This window comes from Capsicum annuum, unplaced genomic scaffold, assembly GCF_002878395.1.
Source record: "Capsicum annuum cultivar UCD-10X-F1 unplaced genomic scaffold, UCD10Xv1.1 ctg81847, whole genome shotgun sequence".
NCBI classification, from domain to species: Eukaryota; Viridiplantae; Streptophyta; class Magnoliopsida; order Solanales; family Solanaceae; genus Capsicum; species Capsicum annuum.
The window spans coordinates 40,778-64,752 of record NW_025892596.1 but is presented as its reverse complement, the minus strand read 5'-3'; the positions used below and the strand labels follow the sequence as shown (position 1 = coordinate 64,752).

The following is a 23,975-nucleotide window of genomic DNA, read 5'->3' as shown; positions in this document are numbered from 1 at the left end:
AATCACAAATGTCAGAAATTTAAAAACTAACTGCTAGAGCTATTAAACGCCCAGTGTTGGAACAAATAATAATTGATATCAACCAATTTCTAGAGGGATAAGTTCAACATTTAGAATCACTTAGAAAAATGGTAATTCATGCTAATACTAAAAGAAATAGCCTACCTAAATGTTAAGGAATATAAAACAACAAATCATTCAACACAACTATTAAGCTAAGGTACATTCTAGAACTATGTGAATTACTGAGTTTAGAATATTGAAAGAGTTGGTCCTTCAAAATAATATCAATTGTCATTCTCCAATGGTCCTTGCAATCGTGTTACTAATTCTAGATCAATAAAAGCAAAAGAAGCCACTTGCCTATCTCCGATGAGGGATTTGCAGTCCTCCCATTTCGATGATGCAGTAATTTCCTACAACCACAACAAACAAATAGATTATGGTTTAAAGGAAATATGATGGGATCCCATCCATTGCAATGCGAGAGATTGTAAATTGGTATATGCATAAAGAAGTTCATAGAACTCACCTGCTAGACGTTTACGCCTTTTAGCTTCTTTTTCTTCTTTCTCCCTGGCCCTTTCCAGTAACTCCTCAAAGACAAACTATGCAGATGAAATATGCACATTCAATACTCAATGAGCCGGCAAGCCTAAATGCGTAGAAGATAAAGTTTAGAAAGGAAGTATGGAATAAGATTCAGTATAATCCATGTATGTCCTCTTATTCCTTCGTTTGGAAGGCAAAGGGAATATAATGTAAGAGTATTATTACTATCTTTTGGAGTAACTCCTCACATTATAATCTTTGATAAAATGCTTTACAAAAGTTTTGAGCTATTAAAAGTAAACTAAAAGCCTTAAGAGACCCAACCGTCTAAGCATAATTCTTTGACAAGATACCCCTTGCAATTCCCTCTTCCCACATACATAGATTATATGCCATGACCATAAATAACCTCCAAAATCCAAATGATATATGAAGAATATCCTCATTAAAAAACTAGCAAATGATTGTTGATATCATCCAGTTATGTTGTTTAACCAGTTTCGTAGAGTAAAACTCTTATCCGCTAACAGTAAAAACATAAAACTACAAGGCAAATTGCTTTGAATTAAGCAACTTAAGATATTCGCGGTAGGTTTAGTATTAAACACCACCGTCCAGGAAATAAAAACTAAGGAAAATGGTACCAAAACTAAAGAATTGGAAGCAAAAGCTAACACCAAATATTTGATCAATGTGGTCCTCGTCTTTATTCTTGAAGGTTTCAGGCTTACTTGCTAACTGACACACTACTCTTCTATTAACTCCATTACAAGAAGATCCAAATTTAATGTGGGATAGGTTATGGTTGATACTAAAGGAAAATACCACTAACCACAGTTGACTACCTACGAGTTGCGAATTTATAAATCACAAACTGATCGACTTATAGTGAAACTATCACGACCCAAACCAGGGCCTGGCCATGACGAGCATTTCGAACCATGGAGGACCGAAACACCCCTATCTGTCTTGTAATCATGCACCTAAGTCATATGATCAAAGTAATGCGGAAGAAAAACAATATAACGGAAACATGGTCAAGAATCATATGAAAACTGAAATGGGGAATAGTGTCCCACAATCTAAATCAACATCTCTAAAACCGTCTGTGAAATCTCTACTACATGCTTGAAACAATGTCTATCTGAAAACTAGGACAAGGCCATCAAAACAAAACATAATATTTTTACAATATATAGTTGAGATCCATTATAAAGAAAATTTCGTATCAAATCATTTGTAAACACATGGGTGTAATGCAATAGTTTCTCAACAACAATAAAATGCAACTGAGCTAGGTGGAATACCCTACATAATTTACACAAATTGTCTAACCTCGGTTGCCGCTAAGATTAGAGTATAAGTGAGGGAGAGACACACGAGATCACATAGCATGGTGTCTCGGCCCAATGGTAGTGCCCAAGATCACTTTGGCTGGGATCCTACCTATAGTCCCAATTTGGGAATGACATGAAGTCAAGTACATAGGATCACTTAGCCTGGTACCAATATTCCGTGTCGGCAAAAACATTTTCCAGAGATGAGCTCTTGTGTCTCAAATGCCTTCTTCGGGCATCCACCTTTCTCATGTAAAATCAATGCATTTAAATTTCATCTGATTTAATTACATATCATGTTCTGTAGGGTATCGTCATACCCGACTTGCAAGTCATTAATATCACATCCGCATATGCATAATCATGTAAAAACCAAGGTGCTTCATCATTTACAAGTAGTGAACAGTAATTATTTCAAATTCATGCTCTCTTTTGTTGATCACAATATTATATGGGGTATCAAGACATTTTCATGGGAATTTGACAGCAATTTATCATTCATATTTATCAAACTTCCATGGAAAATCTCAAATCACATATGCATGGTTTCAACAATTGAAGTATATAGGCAAACAATTCCCATTAAATAAAGTAAATGACTTAGAAATCATATTGAAAGCAAGATATTAGCATTTGATTGAAAACCCCCATTTAAAAGCATGCATGTTCATAAAAACTACACCCATGAGATTTTTGGATAACCCCACGTACCTCTATTTCCAAGGATAATAGATGTTTCTTGAAGCTTGCGGATTGGTGATTCCAAATATGTAATTATCTTTGAAAACCTACGGTCAAATCTTGAACTATTTGGGTTTTTATTTTGAAACCCTAAGGAGAATTCTTGAGCACTTTTGATGAAAGAATATGTATTTTGGGGTCCTTGGAACTAGATTTTGTGTTTTAGAGCTAAGTAAGGGTGGAAAAGGACCACTTTGTCCCCAACACGGAGTGTTTAAGTCACTAGATTTCTTTACTTAGGCGCCGCCCATCCCATTGCCTATGTTCACATAGGCGCCGCCTAGGCTATCGCCTATGTTTACATAGGCGCCGCCTAGCCTATCGCCTATGTTTACATAGGTGCCACCTAGGCTATTGCCTATGCTTTCCAGTGGCCATGGGCGATTGGTTAGGCGATGCTTATCACTTTGAAAGGCCATAACTTCTTGCTCGGGTGTCGGATTTTATCCAAATTGGTATCATTGGAAAGGTAACTTGAATACCTATCATTTGACACATAGTATGCTTCCTAATTCGACAAATACATAGAGTTATGGTTGATGGAAGCTGACACACTTTACAATGTCCACTAAAACTTAGTCGATCGAAATAGTTTCAACTCGTCCTTGAATTGAAGGACCTCTGTGGTCTAAATTCAAGCTTGAGTGGATTCACATGCTATATAAAAATTAACATGCCATATTGGCATAGGATTTTATTTCTTTGGGATTAAAAATGCATCGAAATCATGGTCTATATTGTAGCCCAAATTACGGGGCGTTACATTATCCCCCCTTAGGATCATTCATCCCCAAATGATGATGCGGGACATAGACAGACACGATTTCAAGCATAATAAAGGACTAGGAAAGATAAGATAGGAATAGCACCTTCTGTCTCCTCCTCCATCGAAGCAAGCAAATTAGGATATCTAATTCTCATGTCATCTTCTGACTCCCAAGTTGTTTCTTCAACTTTCTGATTCCTCCACAGTACCTTTACTGAGGCTATCTCTTTGCTCCTCAGCTTTCGAACTTGTGGATCTAAAATTTCATCTGGACCTTCTTCATAAGACAAGAAGTCTGTCACTTTGATACCCTCTACTTGCAATACCATAGAATGATCTCTAATGCATTTCTTCAACATGGATACATGGAATACCGGATGAACGGAACCCAAACTTGCAGGCAATTCTAACTCATATCCCACTGTGCCAATCTTTTTCAAAATTTGATATGGCCCTACATAACGAGGGCTCAATTTACCCCTTTTTCCAAACCATATAACTCCATTTAGAGGAGAAACCTTAAGAAACACCCAATCACCAATTTGAAACTCTAGTTCTCTTCTCCAAACATCAACATAGGACTTCTGATGACTCTGAGCAGTCTTGTGTCATTCTCTAATGATCTTCACTTTCTCCATCGCCTGATGAACAAGATCAGGTACATACAACTGAGTCTCACCCACTTCATACCATCCTATCGGAGACCTATATCTCCTCCCATACAAAGCCTCAAAAAGAGCCATCTTGATGCTGGCATGGTAGCTATTATTGTAAGCGAATTCAAACAGTGGCAGGTCATCTATCCAACTAACTTTGAAATCAATGATGCATGCCCTCAATATATCTTTGAGGGTCTGAATGATACGCTCAGCTTGCCCATCTCTCTGAGGGTGGAAAGCTATGCTCAAATTTACTTGTGTACCTAAACCCTTCTGAAAAGATCTCCAAAACTGAGATGAAAACTGCGTACCTCTATCGGATATAATGTACACTGGTTCCCCATGCAAGCGAACTATCTACTCAATGTAAATCTTAGCATAATCCTCTCCCGAATAATTAGTCCTCACAGGAAAAAAGTGGGCGGACTTGGTCAACCAATCTACAATCACCCATATAGAATCATACTGGTTTCGGGATCTCGGAAGTCCTGTAATGAAGTCCATGTTTATCATCTCCCACTTCTATAAAGGCAGGGCTATCTCTTGGGAAGTACCACCTGGCCTCATGTGTTCTACCTTCACTTGTTGACAGTTCAAACACTTGGACACAAAATCAGCTATATCCCGTTTCATGTTATTCCACCAATACAAGGTTTTCAGATCATGGTACATCTTAGTAGAGCCTGGGTGAATGACATACCTCGAAGTGTGCACCTCATTAAGAATTCTTTCCCGTAGCCTATCGGCATTTGGAACGGACAACCTACCCAGAAATCTCAGAATACCATCGCCACCAATTTCAAATGACATAACCTTTTATTGACCCACATCTTTCTTGATTTGCATCAAGATGGGATCTTCAACCTGCTTCTCCTTAACTTCAGCACAAAGAGATGACTTAGCTAACTCATGAACAATCACCCCTCCATCTTCGGAATCTAAGAGCCGCACTCCCAAATTTGTAAGGTGGTGAATATCCTTCACCATCTCTTTCTTTCCTTCTTCTACATGAGAAAGGCTGCCCATAGACAACCTGCTGAGGGCGTTGGCTACAACATTTGCCTTGCCCGGATGGTAATGCAGACTCATATCATAGTCTTTCAAAAGCTCCATCCAACGCCTTTGCCTGAGGTTCAATTCTTTCTATGAGAAAATATACTGTAAACTCTTATGGTCAATATAAATATCAATATGCATACTATAGAGATAGTGCCTCTAGATTCTAAGTGCAAACACCACGGCTGCTAACTCTAAGTCATGAGTGGGGTAAATGTGCTCATGCACCTTTAACTTCCTAGATGCATAAGCTATCACCTTACAATGCTGCATTAATACACAACTAAGTCCCACACGGGACACATCACAGTAAACCACAAAATCATCTACACCCTCGGGAAGGGTCAAAATAGGAGCATTAGTCAGCTTGTCCTTCAATTTCTCGAAACTATTTTCACACAAGTCGGACCACACAAACTTCATATTTTTCTGAGTCATTTTAGTAAGCGGAGCAGCTATGGAAGAAAAACTCTCTATGAACCTTCTGTAATACCCCGCCAAACCCAAGAAGCTCCGAATATCGGTTGGAGTCGTGGGTCTGGGCCATTTCCTCACTGCTTCAACTTTCTGGGGATCCACTCTTATACCGTCACTGGACACAATATGCCCCAGGAAGGAAATAGCGTCTAACCAAAATTCAAACTTAGAAGATTTAACATACAGCTGATGATCCTTAAGGGTCTGAAGAATAATTTGGAGGTGATTGGCGTGATCCTCTTTACTCTTAGAATAGATCAGAATATCATCAATAAATACAATTACGAACAAGTTAAGAAACTGACAGAACACTCTATTCATAAGATCCATGAAGGTAGCAGGGGCATTAGTCAACCTGAAGGGCATGACTAGAAATTCGTAGTGACTATATCGGGTTCGGAAGGCTGTCTTGGGTATGTATGACTCCCTAACTTTCAACTGATGATAACCCGAACGAAGGTCTATTTTTTAAAAACATTTGGCACCCTGAAGCTGGTTAAAAAGGTCGTCAAACCTAGGAAGAGGATATTTATTTTTAATCGTGACCTTATTCAACTGATGGTAGTTTATGCACATCCGAAGGGACCCATCCTTCTTTCGCACGAAGAGCACGGGTGCACCCCATGGGGAAACACTAGGACGAATAAAACCTTTGTCTAGGATGTCTGCAAGCTGTTCCTTTAACTCCTTTAGTTCGGCGGGAGCCATTCTATATGGCGGAATAGAAATAGGATAAGTGTCTGGCAACACATCAATGGCAAAATCTATCTCCCTATCAGGGGGTATCCCTGGGAGATCTTTGGGAAAGACTTTTGGGAATTCACTCACTACAGGGACTAACTGCAAGGAAAGGTTTCCAACTTTTGAATCTTTTACTCGGATTAGATGATGCATACAACCTTTGGAGATAAGCTTTTGGGCTCTAATATAAGAGATAAAGTGACCTCTAGGTTCCGCAGAAATCCCTGCCCATACAATTGGTGTCTCATCAGGAAAGAAAAAGTGATCTTTCAATTTCTGCAATCAAGGGTGGCATCACACGAATGGAGCCAGTCCATCCCAAGGATGGCATCAAAATCTATCATATCCAGTTCTATAAGGTCTGTCATAGTTTTCCTACTATGAATAGACACGACACAATTTTTATATATCCTTCTAGCAACAACAGAATCACCTACAGGAGTAGAAACAGAGAAGGGATCTATAATAACTTCGGGCTCAAACCCGAAACCAACAACCATATAAGGGGTCACATAAGATAAAGTAGACCCGAGATCAAGCAATACATAAACATCACGAGAAAAGATTTGTAACATACCGGTGACAACATCTGGTGAAGCTTCCGCCTCCTGGCGGTTAGTCAAAGAATATAACCGGTTGTGACCGCTTCCGACAGCTGAAGGGGCACCCTTAGGAAAAGGAGTTGTGGAGGCGGCTTGGGACTTAGCCCCCCCTCCCCCTATATTTATTCCAGCAGAAGGACAATCTCTCTGAAGGTGACCCTCTTTGCCACAAATATAGCAGTTTATCCCCTCAAACCAGCACTTCCCTAGATGATTCCTTCCATAAACCTCACACCGCAGATGAGTATGATGCTGCTGGTCCACACTGCTCTAAGACTGTGTACCTAGAGCTTTGGACCCATGAGGAGTTTGAAAACTCTGAGTTTATATGTCTGTCAGTAGTCTGGGTGCTGGGGCACTGGCTGTTGACAGTGCATTATTCCAAAACTTCTTCTTCTTCGACCACTTATTACCCCAGTTACCACTCTGCGGCTGACTCTGGAGCTGGTCCGCAGATCTAGCTCTCTTTGCCTGTCTGTCTTTCCCTCTAGATTCAGCAATATTTTTCTTCTCCTCTTCCACCTGCTGCATATGAACGGTCAGTCGAGCAAAGTCTAACTCCTTATTCAACATAGCCCTCTGGCACTCAAGTACCAGGTTATCAGTAAGGAGAGATGCAAATTTCCTCATCCGGGCTCTCATATTACTGGTCAACTCTGGTGCATAGCGGGCTAGTTTATTAAACTTTAAAGTGTACTCCTGGACACTCATTCTGCCCTGCTTTAGATTCATAAACTCTTTCGCTTTGGTCTCCCTCAACTCCAGAGAAAAGAATCGATCAAGGAAAGCTTCCACAAATTCACCCCAAACTGTGGGCTCAACGCTTTCACCTTTTTCATCTTCCCAATCGTCATACCACTGATTTGCAACGTCCTTGAGATGATAGGTTTCTAGCTCCACCCCTTCAACCTCATCCATATGCATCACCTTAAAGATCTTTTCTATCTCATCCACAAACACCTATAGATCTTTCTCCACCTTGGTTCCAGTGAATTTAGGTGGGTTAATCTTCATGAAATGTCCGACTCTAGTATCCTCAGACGTAACAGATGCAGACCCAACACCTTCCGATCATTGAGCCTGGTTAGCTACCAACTATGTCAGCATATGAATGGACCATCTGAATTCTGCATTTGAAATATCTCCCTGAGCAGTTGGGGGATGGTTGGTATTAGTATGCAGAGCCCGAGGTGGACTGGTCGGGATTGGAGGGACTCCCGGAGTAGGGACAAATTCTGGAGTGTGAGCCCTGTTATGGGTCCGCATCCCATGGGTGGGACAGACCTCATCTGCCTAAGCATTCTGATCAATGATACGACGTAGAGGCATAACTATGTTTCTGAAACACAAGTGATCATTGATTAGGGGACAGTTCAGACTCTGAAGCACGAACTAAATCACAAAGAAGGGAAACATTTCCTAAACGCCTAGTAGCCTCCTGCTTATAAGTGGGGCATGCTACACACCCATAAACAAGACTCTACCTGACGCAATTTTACAGACACCCTGGAACCATGAACCGTGCTTTGATACCAATCTTGTCACGACCCAAACTAGGGCCTAGCCGTGATGAGCATTTCAAATCATGGATGACCGAAACACCCTTATCTATCGGGTAATCATGCACCTAATTTATATGATCAAAGTAATGCAGAAGAAACACAATATAATGGAAACATGGTCAAGAATCATATGAAAACATCTCTAAAATCGTCTGCAAAATCTCTACTACATGACTGAAACATTGTCTATCTAAAAATTGGGACAAGGCCCCTAGCAGACCCCAATGCTAAAAATAAGATTAAAGGACTGCAGGACATAAGACCTTCAAAAATATAGAAGGCTTACCACTTGTCTCTGCAACTCTGTCTGAAAGATCTACTGATTCTCTTGACCCCTAGACTGGGCCTCTGAACCTGAGAGGTTAGAGAGGCGAGGGGTTTAGCAAAAAAGTATTGGCACGCAGAGATATCAAAATAAAACATAATATTTTTACATTATATAGTTGAGATCCATTATAAAGAAAATTTCATATCAAATCATTTGAAAACACATGGGTGTAATGCAATAGTTTCTCAACAACAATGAAATCTAACTGAGCTAGGTGGAATACCCTACATAATTTACACCAACTGTCTAACCTCGGTTGCCACCGAGATTAGAGTATAAGTGAGGGAGAGACACACAAGATCACATAGCATGGTGTCTCGACCCAATGGTAGTGCCCAAGATCACTTAGCCCGGTACCAATATTCCGTGTTGGCAAACACGTTTTCCAGTGATGAGCCCTTGTGTCTCAAATGCCTTCTTCGAGCATCCACCTTTCTCATGTAAAATCAATGCATTCAAATTTTATCTGATTCAATCACATTCATGTTCTGTAGGGTATCGTCATACCCGACTTGAAAGTCATCAATATCACATCCACATATGCATAATCATGTAAAAACGAAGGTACTTCATCATTTACAAGTAGTGAACAGTATTTATTTCAAATTCATGCTCTCGTTTGTTGATCACAATATAATATGGGGTATCAAGACATTTTCATGGGAATTTGAAAGAAATTTATCAGTCATATTTATCAAACTTCCATGGAAAATCTCAAATCGCATATGCATGGTTTCAACCATTGAAGTATATAGGCAAACAATTTCCATGACATAAAGTAAATGGCTTAGAAATCATATTGAAAGTAAGGTATTAGCATTTGATTGAAAACCCCCATTTAAAAGCATTCATGTTCATAAAAACTACACCCATGAGATTTTTGGATAACCCCACGTACCTCTATTTCCAAGGATAATAGATGTTTCTTGAAGCTTGCGGATTGGTGATTCCAAATATGTAATTATCTTTGAAAACCACGGTCAAATCTTAAACTATTTGGGTTTTTATTTTGAAACACTATAGAGAATCCTTGAGCACTTTTCATGAAAGAATATGTATTTTAGGGTCCTTGGAACTAGATTTTGTGTTTTAGGGCTAAGAAAAGGTGGAAAAGGACCTGTTTGTCCCCAACACGAAGTGTTTAAGTCACTAGATTTCTTTACATAGGCGCCGCCCATCCCATTTCCTATGTTCACATAGGCGCCACCTAGGCTATCGCCTATATTTACATAGGCGCCACCTAGGCTATTGCCTATTCTTTCCAGTGGCCATGGGGGATTGGTTAGGCGACGCTTATCACTTTGAAAGGCGATAACTTCTTGCTCGGATGTCGAATTTTAGACAAATTGGTATCGTTGGAAAGCTAACTCGAATACCTACCATTTGACACATAGTAGGCTTCCTAGTTCGATATATACAGAGAGTTACGGTCAATGGAAGCTGACACACTTTACAACATCCACTAAAACTTAGTCGATCAAAATAGTTTAAACTTATCCTTGAGTGAAGGACCTCTGGGGTCTAAATTCAAGCTTGAGTGGATTCACATGCTACACAAAAATTAACATGCCGTATTGGCATAGGATTTTATGGCTTCGGGATTAACAACGCATCAAAATCGTGGTCTATATTATAGCCCGAATTGCGGGGAGTTACAGAAACATAACATGGAAGTACTACTAATGCTTTTGCACTCAATCCACTCATCTTATGTAGGACCTGTCCCAAAGACAAAAAGGGGACAAACACATAGAAATCCATTTAGTGAATAGGGTACTTCAATTTTCACAACATTCAATTCAACATAGGTCGATGTGAAACAGTATACAGTGCTTAGCCATAATTAGACCTTTAAGTTGGTATCTGACATTGGTGGAGAGCTAATATACTTGGTGATTGCAACCTTAAAATGAACAAGCGTCCAGGCTGATGTCAATCCAATCTGAAAGTAGAGACGGCTCGGCCAAAATATTAGGTACTAACCGAAGCACAACAGAGGTTAAAATGAAGAGTGGTGATTACCTCGGTCATCCTAACTGCATCTTTAATTTGTGACTTGTTATCAAGATATTAAAGCAACATACAAGTAACACAAATTCATAATGCTTATTAGTAACAAAAATAGGATACCAAATGGAGCCTTATCCATGCATTTGAGTTACCATAAAGTCTATAAATTACAAGCAGGGTGATCGGGATGAAATTTCTTTCATGAATACCAACATTTCTCCACTTGTTCAAAGTCATCTACAATATCACAAGACACTTGACACATAAACTTAATTGCACTGATCAGGTTAAATTAATGGAAAAATCAAGCACCCCTATTTGGATAATAGAAAAAAAGTGAATAAATAAAAATGGATAGCATCTCTGTTAACAACGCTTTCATTATATTTACTTAATAAGAATCATTTATGCACACAAACAGTAATACAAACTTTAAAGATAGAAGTTGACATCTTTATCTTACAAGGGAAAAAGAAAAGATTTTCAGCATCTGAGTTTATGTTTAACTCTCACCATCCCATAGCAAGAGCCTAACTCAGGAAAACATTACCAAATTTAATCATTGAATAAGAGTACGAACAGGATCATTAGCATGCTAGGATACCAGGTAAACTCCCTCTTTCATCAAGCAAGGAGATAAATGCTAATAATATTTGATCATTCAACTTCAATTCTTTTCAGAAACGGCAGAAGATGAAACAATATATCGTTTAGTTAGTCGCAAGTGTGTATTACGGCCAAAAAAAATCATAGTGAGGGAGATGCAACTTTATTTAGAGAAATAGAGATGCTCTCAGGCTCTTTTTCTGAGGCTAATCTTTTCTACGCCTTTACTTTCATTACATCTCAACTACCTGTTCAGAGGCAAATTCTGGCACTAAGTTTATTTAGTCCAATTTATATGGTTGACTACACAATATATTTTGAATTGGGTTTTAAGTTGCACGATATCATCCGAAGTGAAATCAAAACTGGGGTGTGGTACAAATGGACAAAACATGGTCGAAACTTGACCAGACAAACTACTTTTAGGTCTTATTTGTTTGCACTTATTGGATTTATGAACCTGTTCAGACCTCAAATCATTAAGTGCATTTGTTTTTATTAGGATTTTAGCTCTTAACAGGTCTGAGTAGGTCTTAATCATTCAGATGTGGAACCAAGTCTAAATATCATTTACAGATATTCTTGTGTAGGATAAAATCCACCACCACTCTATCCACAATCACCTGTCACCACCACCAACCACTTCGACCATCACAACCAACATCACTACCAACTACACTGCCAGCCGCTACCACACCTACCACTTCTATTATTCTAATTATACCCACCGCCAACTAGGGGTGTTCACGGTTTGATTTTTAACCAAACTGAACCGCGATCCAAACAAAATCAATTAAAAAAACCTATATTTGGTTAGGTTTGGTTTGGATTTGAATTTTAAAAAATCGATACTAATTTGGTTTGGTTTGGTTTTACTCTAAAATAATTGACAAAATAACCAAACCGAAACGATTTACATATATATTATAATTATTTATACGTTTTTCATAAATGTAATCTAAATATTTGTTACATTTTATATTTTAATCATGATTTTAACTTTAGTCATAACACATTCAGTCATATATGTAATGACCACCATCATAGCTAACAGTGTCTCCAATGACCACCAACACATCATCAACCATCATGCATACAGTTTTCTATCACCACAATCAACACCTCCAACTACTAACATTAACCAACTTCACATCACAACCACCATCACCACTACCAATCGCCAATATCATGACAGTTACTACAATGCCAACTATCTCTACTATCACAACTATCATCACCAACATTGCTAATCACTAACATCAATTAATTTATTACAACCACCACCACCATTACAAACCATCTCCACTATCAATAACAAACAGAAATATTTATTTTTTAATCAAATAATAATTTAATTGCATTAAATTAAAAAAATTTCTAATATATAATTATATTATATTTAGAAATAAATAAATTTTGCACATTCAGATATTGAGAGACACCCAACCTTAATCATTTATTTTTCATATCTAGAGACAATATCTTACCCATTCAGATGTGCATTCAAAATGATTCAAATGTCTGAATATTAATAAAAAAATGCAGTCTTAGCTGAAACACAATGGTGTGGTTGTGTGATACTTTAAAGGAGTCCTCGAAAGTCAAAGAAACTACGTGAAAACATGGACGTTTGATGATCACTTCTCAGAGTTGTTCTGCTCGAGAAACTATAACTATTAAGGTAATATAACCATTAACAGCATTCAACGGAGAAGAATTCAATTACAATTGTCCGTGAAGTAGCATTTAATACAGCTTGGCTAGATTGAAAGAATCATTTATATCTATACTACATTAAAATCATAGAACCCCTAACTTAAAAGTTTACGACAATACCATTCCTATCAGCCTAAATAACTACCATCTAGTAAAAAAAAAGAGGAAACTAATTGGCATAAAGAGAAACAACACAGATGTTTATTAGGAACAACCGGTCATTGTTCTTATCTCAACAAAATAAGTGTTATTTAAAAAAAAAGCAAGCAGAGGGGTAACTCTCAAATCTCAATCTTATGCTTTTATCCTACCAAGTATGTTCTATTCTTTAATGCACTACAACAACAACAACAAACCCAGTATATTCCCACATAGTAATGCACTAACTTTATTTTTTACCTAATGAATTGAACTTTTTAGTGAGGATCTAAATGATTTTCAGACTTTGTTTAACATTTGATTCATTAAGATGTATTAACAGGTTGAATCTTTTTTAAAAAAAACACTTAATGGGCTGATATCTTAACCATTCAGATTCAGACCTTCATTAAGTGAAAGCAAATAAAAAGGGATTGTAGTGTAAAGTCTATAAATATGGTTTAGTGTAACAAATGTAGTTGACACAATTCAATACTCCTATTAGCAACCTATTTCACCTGTTTCTTCAGCTCATCCATAACATCTGTAAATAAGTCTTTTACTGTTGATCCTGAAGTATCTGATTAGACAGCTAGATATGTAGCAAAATCTTTAATCTGCAAGCACAAAATAAAGAAGAAAATTATTGGATAAAAAATTCAAAAAGACGAAAAGGGAACTCATAAAGGTAATCACTCACTGAACACAAGAAATAGAAACTAACTTTGATGCAATAATCATGCCAGTTAGTTTTTGCGTTAACTATTCCCGCAGCAACATGCTCTTCCATCAGTTTTCAGAACTCGCCACGATTTTTACGTTCGGCTTTCCTCAATTCTTCCTATTTGAATCAGCGGTGTATGCGCAGTAAGAAAGATTTAAATCAAAGTCTCCAAACATAAATTTAATTTTAACCCCTGAGGCTAATAAGAAATATACCATCCGCAGTTTCCTTTGCTCTTCCTCTTCTCTCTCTAAATCACGTATATATTCCTAAAACAGAAAAGGTTGCAACATAACTTTAAAACTGAGGCGTACAAATGAGATGTTTGGAAAAATTTATTTATGATGTATTAGAAAAATGAGTTGTACCTGGAAAATCTCCAAGCGATCAATTTTCTCAAGGCGGGAGCATCTTTCATCAGTTTCCAAGCGGTCCTGAACTTTCCGCCACTGGCTACTAGCCTGAACAGAAGAAGTCAGCAACAATGGAACTATGGAAGTTCTATCTCCTGGAAATAGAAAAACATAATCTAGGAACTGATGATAATTCCACTAGAACAAATACCTTAATAAAGTCACAGGATTTTAAAAATTCTAAGTACTCCACTCTATTGCGCTTCTGCTCCTCCAATGCCTTCGCATGCTCCAAATAAAATCCAATACAAAGTAAAAAAAATAAAATTTCTCTCTAAAGAAGCCAATATTCACAAAGTGACTTTAACTACATTTGTGTGAAAGTATTGAAAAACTTTTTCTATTTTACGACGGAAGGGCGTGAGGAAGAAACATATCTTAGTTTCAAGTTTCAAGAAAAATTACATATAATACATGGAAGTCTGTTTAAATTGGAATTCAATGGTGAAAAAATTTAAATGTTGTACCCTTGAGGAGCTATTAAAAATGTATTCAAAGAACACAAGATTTTAAGTTGAATATCTATAACATTCCTTCTTTCTACTCTTTAAGCAAAACAAAAAAAAGGGAACAAACTAAAAGACATCCTGCAAAGGAAAGAAATGGAATGACTATTGTTAATCAAGTGGACCAGCGCCTAACTCAACTTCGAAAACTAGGTCAGGTGGTGAAGATTGTCCAAGATCATATAAGGAAACTATAGCACATACACCTTACTTGTGTGGGATTCTCATACATTAATAACACGCCAAGACTAGATATTTGTAGCATCAGTTAACCTAGGTTGGCTAGCATCTAATAGTCTAACATCAAGATAGATCTGTCTCTAATACCATATTTAAGAAATTGGACCTTGTTTCTATCTCAAATGAAAGGGTAACTCAATTTGTGAGGAGCCAAAGACTATATTAGGAAACTACAGTCTGCACACTTAGTTTTTAACATATAGAAGCTTAAAAGAAAGTTATAAAAAAGGAGCTTAACCTTTTTCTCAAGTTTCTCAACATAATCTTCAAAAAAGTCCTCACGGTCTTTAGCTTGGTCAACAACTTTAAAATGTTCATCATGTTCGAATATGGAGATTGCCTTACCTAATAATCAATAGAAAATAGTTAGTGGATCAAATGGAACTTACACAAGTAATGGATCAACTTCAAGGTAACCAAACACATACAAACAATGACCAAGATTAGAAAACAAGAAGCAAACAACTTAACATTACAAGTGAAAGTTAAACCTCCATCTTGACGATGGTAACAGCTCCTTGCAATCCTGTAAGATTGAGAACAACGGACATTGTTGTGAAAAATACCACTTATTCTTTTGAACAAGTCAAATACCAATCTCTAACACATCATGAATATCATGATAATATCTTTTCATTTTTGAAACTGGCAATGTGAATATCATTATATATAAAATGGAAGACACCGACAAAAGAAAATTTTACTTACTTCTAACATTATCCTGAAATATTCCTGAGCTTTTTTTTGTTTAACACGCCTCTCTTCAGCTTCCAGTTTTTTCTTTTGGCTCAGATACTGGAACAGACACACAAATTCAAAATCATCACTATAGACCTTGGGTGTGTTTGGTATGAAGGAAAATGTTTTCCTAGAAAACAAGTTGGTTTCTTACTTGTTTTCTTATGTTTGGTTGATGAAAGGAAAACATTTTCAGAAAATGTTTTCTAGTGTTTGGTTGGTGAATAAAAAAATATGATTTAGAAAATACATTTGAGAGTTGTATAAACATTTCAACTTAAGAGTGAGATTGAAAGAGAGTTTTGGAAAATGTTTTTCCTACTTTTTGAAGGGAATTTATTTTCCTTAAATTTAAGGAAAATAAGTTGATTTGGAAAACATTTTCCAAAATATTTAAGTCAACCAAACATGAAACAATTGGATATCAAACACAATCTATCATATTTCAATATGGTATGCTGAAACATTGAAGCAGCAATTAACCCATTCAAATGCCGACTTGGAGAGATACCTCATTAAAAGCTTGCTTCCGCTCACAAAGGGATTTTAGAGCACCATATCTCCGGTCATTAATTACTGCTCTCCATGCCTGACAAATACAATTCATGTCAAATGATCTCTCTTAATTGTTTGGTATGCACAAAACAGTCAAGTAATAAACCTGATCCTACTTGCAATCGGACCCCATATTTGCCGATTCCAAAAGAGTTTTGAATGCACTCTTTGCCTCCTAAATAAAATCAGATACTTAAAATATAAATAAGAGAAATTTTGAGAATATACATTAAACGGGAAAAAAAGCAATAATCAACTATACCGCTTTGCTCTCATAAGCTAATGGTCCCAACTCGACTATTTTTTCATCTGATGGAGTAGCACCTGTGATTTCAGTTATTGCAGCATCTTTCTTGACATTCTGCATTTTAGGCACAATATCAAGCACAAAGGACAAAAGCAAACCTCATTGGAATTTGGAGCATATTCTTCACCTGTTAGCAGTTGACTAACAACTGCACTAAAAAATTGTTGGATCAACATCCAGCATAACAGCTACAAAAAGCTTTCTTAGTATTTTAACTAGTAACCAGTAGTAATTAACTAATCGCATAAGTATTTCTGAAGGACAAAGTACTTCTCTATTATCCAAAGAAAATCCATCACCATACATTACTGTATCTTGAGTTGTAGCAGTCTCAGAACTATAGAAAAATTGAATTCCAAATAAGAAGCAACACAAACTAGAGGCAAATTTATAACATATAAATTAGAAAACATACATCGATGGCGCGACTAAATTTCCCAAGGTTACTGCTATTCCAATTTTCTACGAATTAGCAACAGCTGGCGAAGCAGGTTCTGAAGAATTCTTCATTTCGACTATTTCAATCACTGGAGAAGAAACCTTACCAGATAAACTTGATGATTCTGAAGCCATAATAGTTTGTAAGTTAGCAGCTGTTGATACAGCAATTGGGCTTGATTTAGCACCGTATGCCAAAAATAATGAACCATCTGCACCTGGGGATGATATTTTGACAACAGAAATGGATCCAAAATCAGAAGGGTGCGAAATGGTGTCCGTTTCATGAGCTAACAGTGAATTTATAAATAATTGAACTTTATGAGAATAGAGTATCCAAGAAAACAGAATATTGCCCCTTCTTATCATGCTAGAAACTGTGAATGCCTAAAGATTTTATGAGAACTAAAGCATCCAAGAAAACAAAATATTGTCCCTTCTTATCATGCTATTTAAAGCACAGAACAATCCCTTCTTATCATGCTATTTAAAGCACGAAACAAACCCATGTTGGATTTAAATCTAACATCACCTTGACTTGATCAGGCATTCTCCATTTGGACGTTCTAGTAACCTTGTTATAGTAAAACCTACAGAAAACAAACAAAGCAATCAGCATTATGCGCAAGTAACACACAAAAGTACCCACTGTAGAAGAACAATTGGAAAGAGGCCAAGAAAATATATAAGTTACACACTTTCTTCCCTCAGGACTTGTAAATTCTCTCTAGTCAGTTGATGCGTCTGCCCTCTGTCCCAATGAAAACAACATGAAAGTAGGTCAAGTCAAAAAATAGAACATAAACAGTACCCTGAGAGGAGAAATCAGTAACTTCCACCTGTACAATACTGGATGGAAGTGTTAGAATATGAATGATATAATGTCCCACAAGGAAAAGGACTAGAATATACTGTGTAGAATATAACTACAAGTAGGGTGGAAACATTGCCAAGCTGCGGCCGAGCTACAACTATCCAAGGGTGATCAACTGAACAACATTTGCCTGATAATCATAAAGTGTACATATGTACATATATATATACATATATATATATATATATATATATGTATATATATAGGTCAAATTCTGTCATTTCTGAGTATTTTTTAATGAACACCCTTGCCACAAAAAACAAGACTGAGTGTGACAGTAAGGGTGTTCAAATCCTGCACTGAGGTTCTAAGTTCCATACTCATCACAGCCGCCCCATAATTTTTTTTCCATTTGGTCACGATTGAAACTCATAAACTACAGTTATGTTTTTTCTCGATGAATCAATTTCTTAACATGTGTTTTTTGTCCCAATTAGCTCTTGCAAAAGAACTAGTAACTAGCATGCCATGTATAATAATTTTGTTGAAATAAACTTAAAGGTAAATTTATAAAGTGGTTGTTATACTATATATCTTGCATGGGGCAGAGTGTTTAGCTGGTCAAGAGCTCGCATGTTCGAAAGATAAATGTAGTAGAAATAAGGATGTTGAGATTGGTGTGGGGGCATACTAAGAGCAATAGAATAAGGAACAAGGATATGCGAGAAAAAGTGGTAGTGCTCTCTATGGTGGACAATTGACAAGAAGACTTGAGGATTGGGGATAAAGAACCTAAAAATTCAAAGTAAGGCTCTCGTGATGAAATGGTTGTGGAAATATGCAAAAAATAACCAACTGCTATGGAGGAAAGTGATTGGGGCTAAATATCCTGAAGAAGATAGATAGATTACTAAAGAAGTGACTACACCATACGGGGTTAGCCTCTAGAGATCTATTAGACACTAGCGGAATGAAGTTAAAAGCAACTCAAAGGTTAAAGTGATGGATGGAAACAAGACTAGGTTCTGGAAGGATAATTGACATGAGGAAGGGAATATGGAAGTGATTTTTCCAGATATCTACAACTTGGTATTGTTTTAATAGAGGACTATAGCAGAATTATGGACACCACATAGGTGGAACTTCAATTTTAGAAGGCAACTTAATGACCAGGAGGTAATGAGAGTAGTTGAATTTTTTAATACCGTGGACTTATTCAATGGACTGCAGATAGTGAAAGACGTACCATGGTGGATGGGAAATGAAAAAGTAATGTTCAGTGTCAACAAAGCCTACAAGATGATGAACCAATAAATCACCCAGATCCAAGATGGCCATGGAAGCAAATATGGAAAAGTAGGATACCTCACACAGTGTCGTGCTTTATCTTTGTCTGGTTACTGACCAAGAAAGTAGTTCTTACACAAGATAATGTCATGTAGAAAGTGAAAACCTTGTACTCCAGATGTTTCCTCTGTGGAGAAACTTTAGAGGTGGTTAACCATGTATTTCTACATTGTAAGTACACCCAAAACCTTTGGAGAATCGTCTTAAGACTAAAAGGTATTTCCAGGACAATGCCTAGGAAAGTATCCAAGACTTTAATGTGCTGGGAGAAGCAGGTGTACATGCGAAGGACAGAGGTAAATGGAGAATTATCCTTGGTGCTATATGGTGGGCTATATGGAAAGAAAGGAATTCTAGATGTTTTGAGAGCATAAAGAATAGTGTGCAGAAGGTTAAACTCAACTGCATTTTGCTTTTATGTTTTTGGTGTAATCAACTATACTCTAATGATACTGCCTCGATAATTGATGGTCTAGACTAAATTTAGATATAGAACAGTCAATTTAGGAGTACTCTTGTATATAAAGGTTTCAGTACAACCCATGTACTGTGTGATATATTACAAAGTTACCAAGTTCGAAAAAAAAAGATAATAATTTTTCAAGTACTAAAAGTTTATAAAATAACAAATAAAGCAATTAAATCTGAGTTCAAATTGAGTGGGTTGGGTTATGACCCTCATTTTAGAGCATTTCAACCCAACCCATTTCAGCCCAAGTAGCTTTAGGGCGGGTTAATAACCCGCCCATTTATTAACTCAAACCTCTTTGATCCGCCCAAATCCAGTGAATCCCGTCCATTTGACACCTTTAGTTTAATAGAAGTAAAGTGGACCATGCCAGAACACATACCAGATCTATTGAGTTGAAGTAAAGTGGACTATCAAAGGACACACAACAATCTGTTGAGCTGTTGGATTAGAGGGGATTAGCAAGAGTTAGAAGAAATGGGGGAGAACAATCCTTCCTTGTATTTGGTGGACTGTATGGAGCGAGAAATGTTGAAGGTATTTTGAAGATAAATATAATTCCATTCAGAAAGTTAAATGGAATAGCATTGTAGATTTTTTTTTTGTTTAAGGGCCAATGTGTACAAGATGCATAATAGGTAGTAGATCTCTTCGAATCCTCGGATTATTTTCATTATTTTTCATTTCTTTTGGACTGCTAGCATAACCTTAACGCTAACGAATACAAAGTAATATCTCTGGAAAACAAAACTATTTATCTCAAATAGAAAAGAATAAAAATGTTCAAACTTCCTTACAGCTCCAGTTGTTGGTCCCTTAATACTTGTCCCTCACAACAAGCCAAACTTTCTTTGATAACCATCATCTTTGGGCCAGCTTGCACCTTGACTAGTTACACCAGGTACTGCTACCTCCCACAGATACTGGGTAACTCTGTCCATCAAGGCTTGGACTGACGGTAAGAAATCACTTATTGTTTTTATCTCTGTTGGAAATTAAACCTGAGACCTCATGGTTCTCAATCTACTTCATTGACCACTAGGTCACACTCTTGGGTGCAAGTGTGCAATCAGCCAAACTATTATTCTATAAACCAGAATGAGAAGTGTGAACCGCAATATTATATCAAGTTTCCTCTCTCCATATCGCCATAAAGTTACAATAACATTACATTAATCAGAAAGTAAATAAAATTGTTTAAAATAGACCAAATATAATCCTGCCGTGTATGCTTAAACACATTTTTTAGAACGATAGTGTTAAATATAAAATCTTTTAGAACTATATTTGAAATAAAAGGTCAATGCAAATTCCAAATGAAGCCTACATAATTTAGTAAGATCGAGGAAATCTGCTTGCTAAACAAACTTTCAACAGAAATCACCTATACTCAGGAAAGAAAAAGTGGTTCTACGAAGCTTCATAGAAAAAGAATTGTGTACTTTTTTTATTGATAAGCACAGGAAACTGGATAAAAATACCCATAAAAATCTCGATGACACGAGACCTCACCTCCATTTCTGTCATCAGCTCTCGAGGTTTCTCCCAGGTAGAGATTCTTGTCCTTCTATTATAATAGTATCTAAAAATCAATTCAAGAATTGTAAGAATTTTATTAATTGGTTGGAGTAATAAAGCCATAGGAAATATGACAACATTAGCAACCATAACTGGCCTACTGATCATCAAAAGATGCTGAAAATAGCAATACCTAGTAGCATTTAGCCACATGTAAAATATGTATGATAATAAAGAAATGTGGTCAAAATGAAGTTATCGGTAGAGGTGTATAAAGTTATGCTGATCAACAGTCAGGTAGAATTTGGTAGGGGTGAACGGCAGCCCATATGATAACTTTGACAAAGAGGATTGGAACAAAGGGGCCTATTATCTACAGTACTAATGGAAGCAGAATGATGTACAAAGCACTAGATATGGATACTTGAGGGATTTCTTAGCAGTGATAGGGGCCAGCATATCCACAACTTGTTCATAGACAAGACATTAAGTGTTTGTGATGCATAAATTAACCTAATCATATGAGTAACCTATGTGAATATAATCCAAAAGCAAGAATTCCGAAAAGCCAAATCGGCATGCTCTATTTTTTGTCTGGAAAACACAAAGTGGTAAAAAGATTGGATCTGAATGAAAATGATATTTTTGTAGAGCTCCTTTTCTTGTATACCGCGGTTTTACACCTTTTTTGTTCACTAGAATCTTAATTGCTTACAAAAAAACTATCATAGAATTCAAATGTTTACTCTCTCAGTCAACACACACCCATTAACCCATTAACTTAAGCATGTTACTTGTTGACAATATTTATGCAAAACGGGTACAGTAAAATACATTGAATTCTCACCGGAACAACCAAGGGAGCTGCTAATTCTCCAATCTCCTGCATTATTGTCGAAGAATTTACATTATGATTACTTATTGGCATCCAGGGTTGTACCCCTGATGGAAACCTATGATCATTTAGCTATGTCTGATACTGGGAGCCAGAAGAATCTGCATTTACCTGTTGTTAAAGATGATAACAAAATGTATTTCATCAATATATAAATGGAACATCGAAAACTGATTAACAATAACCACAAAAGATCTTCCTAAGGCCTTACATTATATGAAGAAGAAAGAGGTAAATTTGGGCCACCAGAACCAGGCATGTGGTTATTTGACATCGAAAGATTTCGCTGAAAATCTTGGGGAATAGGTGGTCCCTGAGGCATACTATCCATTCCTACTACAGGTCTACCAGTAACCTGTTGCATAGGTTGAGGAAATTGGATTTGAAAAGATTGAGACATCGCAACATTTGCATGTCCAAGAGGCAGAAATTGTTGAGATGACCTGGAACCATAAGGTTGTGCCTGCTGGGCTAGAAGGATAGGATGGAACTGCTAAAGATGTGGGGAAAATAGTTATCATAATGTCTCTACATTCAAAAGTCATTTATCCCTACCCCAAGCTCCACAACTTTACCTGCAGTGACATGGATGGAATAACACCAGGAGGAGCAGGACTAGGCAGAGGAGGTATAGTAGGCTTCTCAACCAATATCCATGCAAGGAAGAACAGATGAAATCAGAATATAGCTACTTTTCAATCATATTTAGTTAATTTTCCAATCAATGTTGAAAGCTTGTATCCATGGGCAACTCGCTAGATTAATTTGAAGGAAAAGACAAGAATTTTGAAGCCAAACCACATAGTAACATGAAAACCTTTTCTTAATCTAATAAATAGAAAGCTTGAAACAAGAATAAAGAGAGATAAGCATTAGATGAGAATGGAAAAAATGACAAGCATCTTTGCCTTATGGCTTGGGTTCAACAGCTACTGATGGCCTAAGTATCTTTTCTTTGGGTGTAAAGAAGCATGTCTATTAATGCAAAACTATGATCCTGGAACTAAAATATGAGGTATGAATAGGTATTAGGATAACCAAAAAATACTGAGACCGGAATGGGTTGAGCCTCACTCTTCCCTTCTGATGTTCAGTGTCATACGGACATTACTACTAGAATCTAAAAGCCTGACTTGGTTATCATTAACTAAAGTTATAAAATTCAATCTCCCCCTTAGCTTCAAGCCATCATAAAATTTTCAACTTTTATCATTAACTAAAGTTATCAATCAAAAAACCCGAATCAAACCAAACTAAACCGACATGAACCAAACCGATGGTTATTTTCTTATTTGGTGTGGTTTGGTTTTAAAAATTTAAATTGATTAAGTTGGTTTGGTTATGGTTTTGACCAATAACCGACCCATATCGACCCATGAACACCCCTACCTTCAACGCCGCCACCATCAACTGCTACCGGTCGATCCCAACTACCAACCAACTCATCTATCAAAACTAGAACTAGCACTACCACTAATAACCACCAACACATCATCAACTTCCACACATCGCTAACAACCACTAACACATCATCAACTTCCACACATTCTCGGACACCATCACCACCACTGTCACCGGCGTCACCACCTCTACCACCATCATCCGCTACACTCGCTACAGTATCTATACTAACAACCATTCCACCATCATAGCTAATAGCGTCTCCAACGACCACTAACACATCATCAACCATCATGCATACAGTTTTCCGTTACCACGA

At 37.0% G+C, this 23,975-nt stretch overlaps 1 pseudogene; it reads right to left on the bottom strand.

Moving 5' to 3' along the window:
* The window catches only part of LOC107846074, a 27,161-nt pseudogene extending 3,210 nt beyond the window's left edge, over positions 1 to 23,951 (bottom strand).
* Between the last annotated feature and the right edge of the window lie 24 nt (positions 23,952 to 23,975).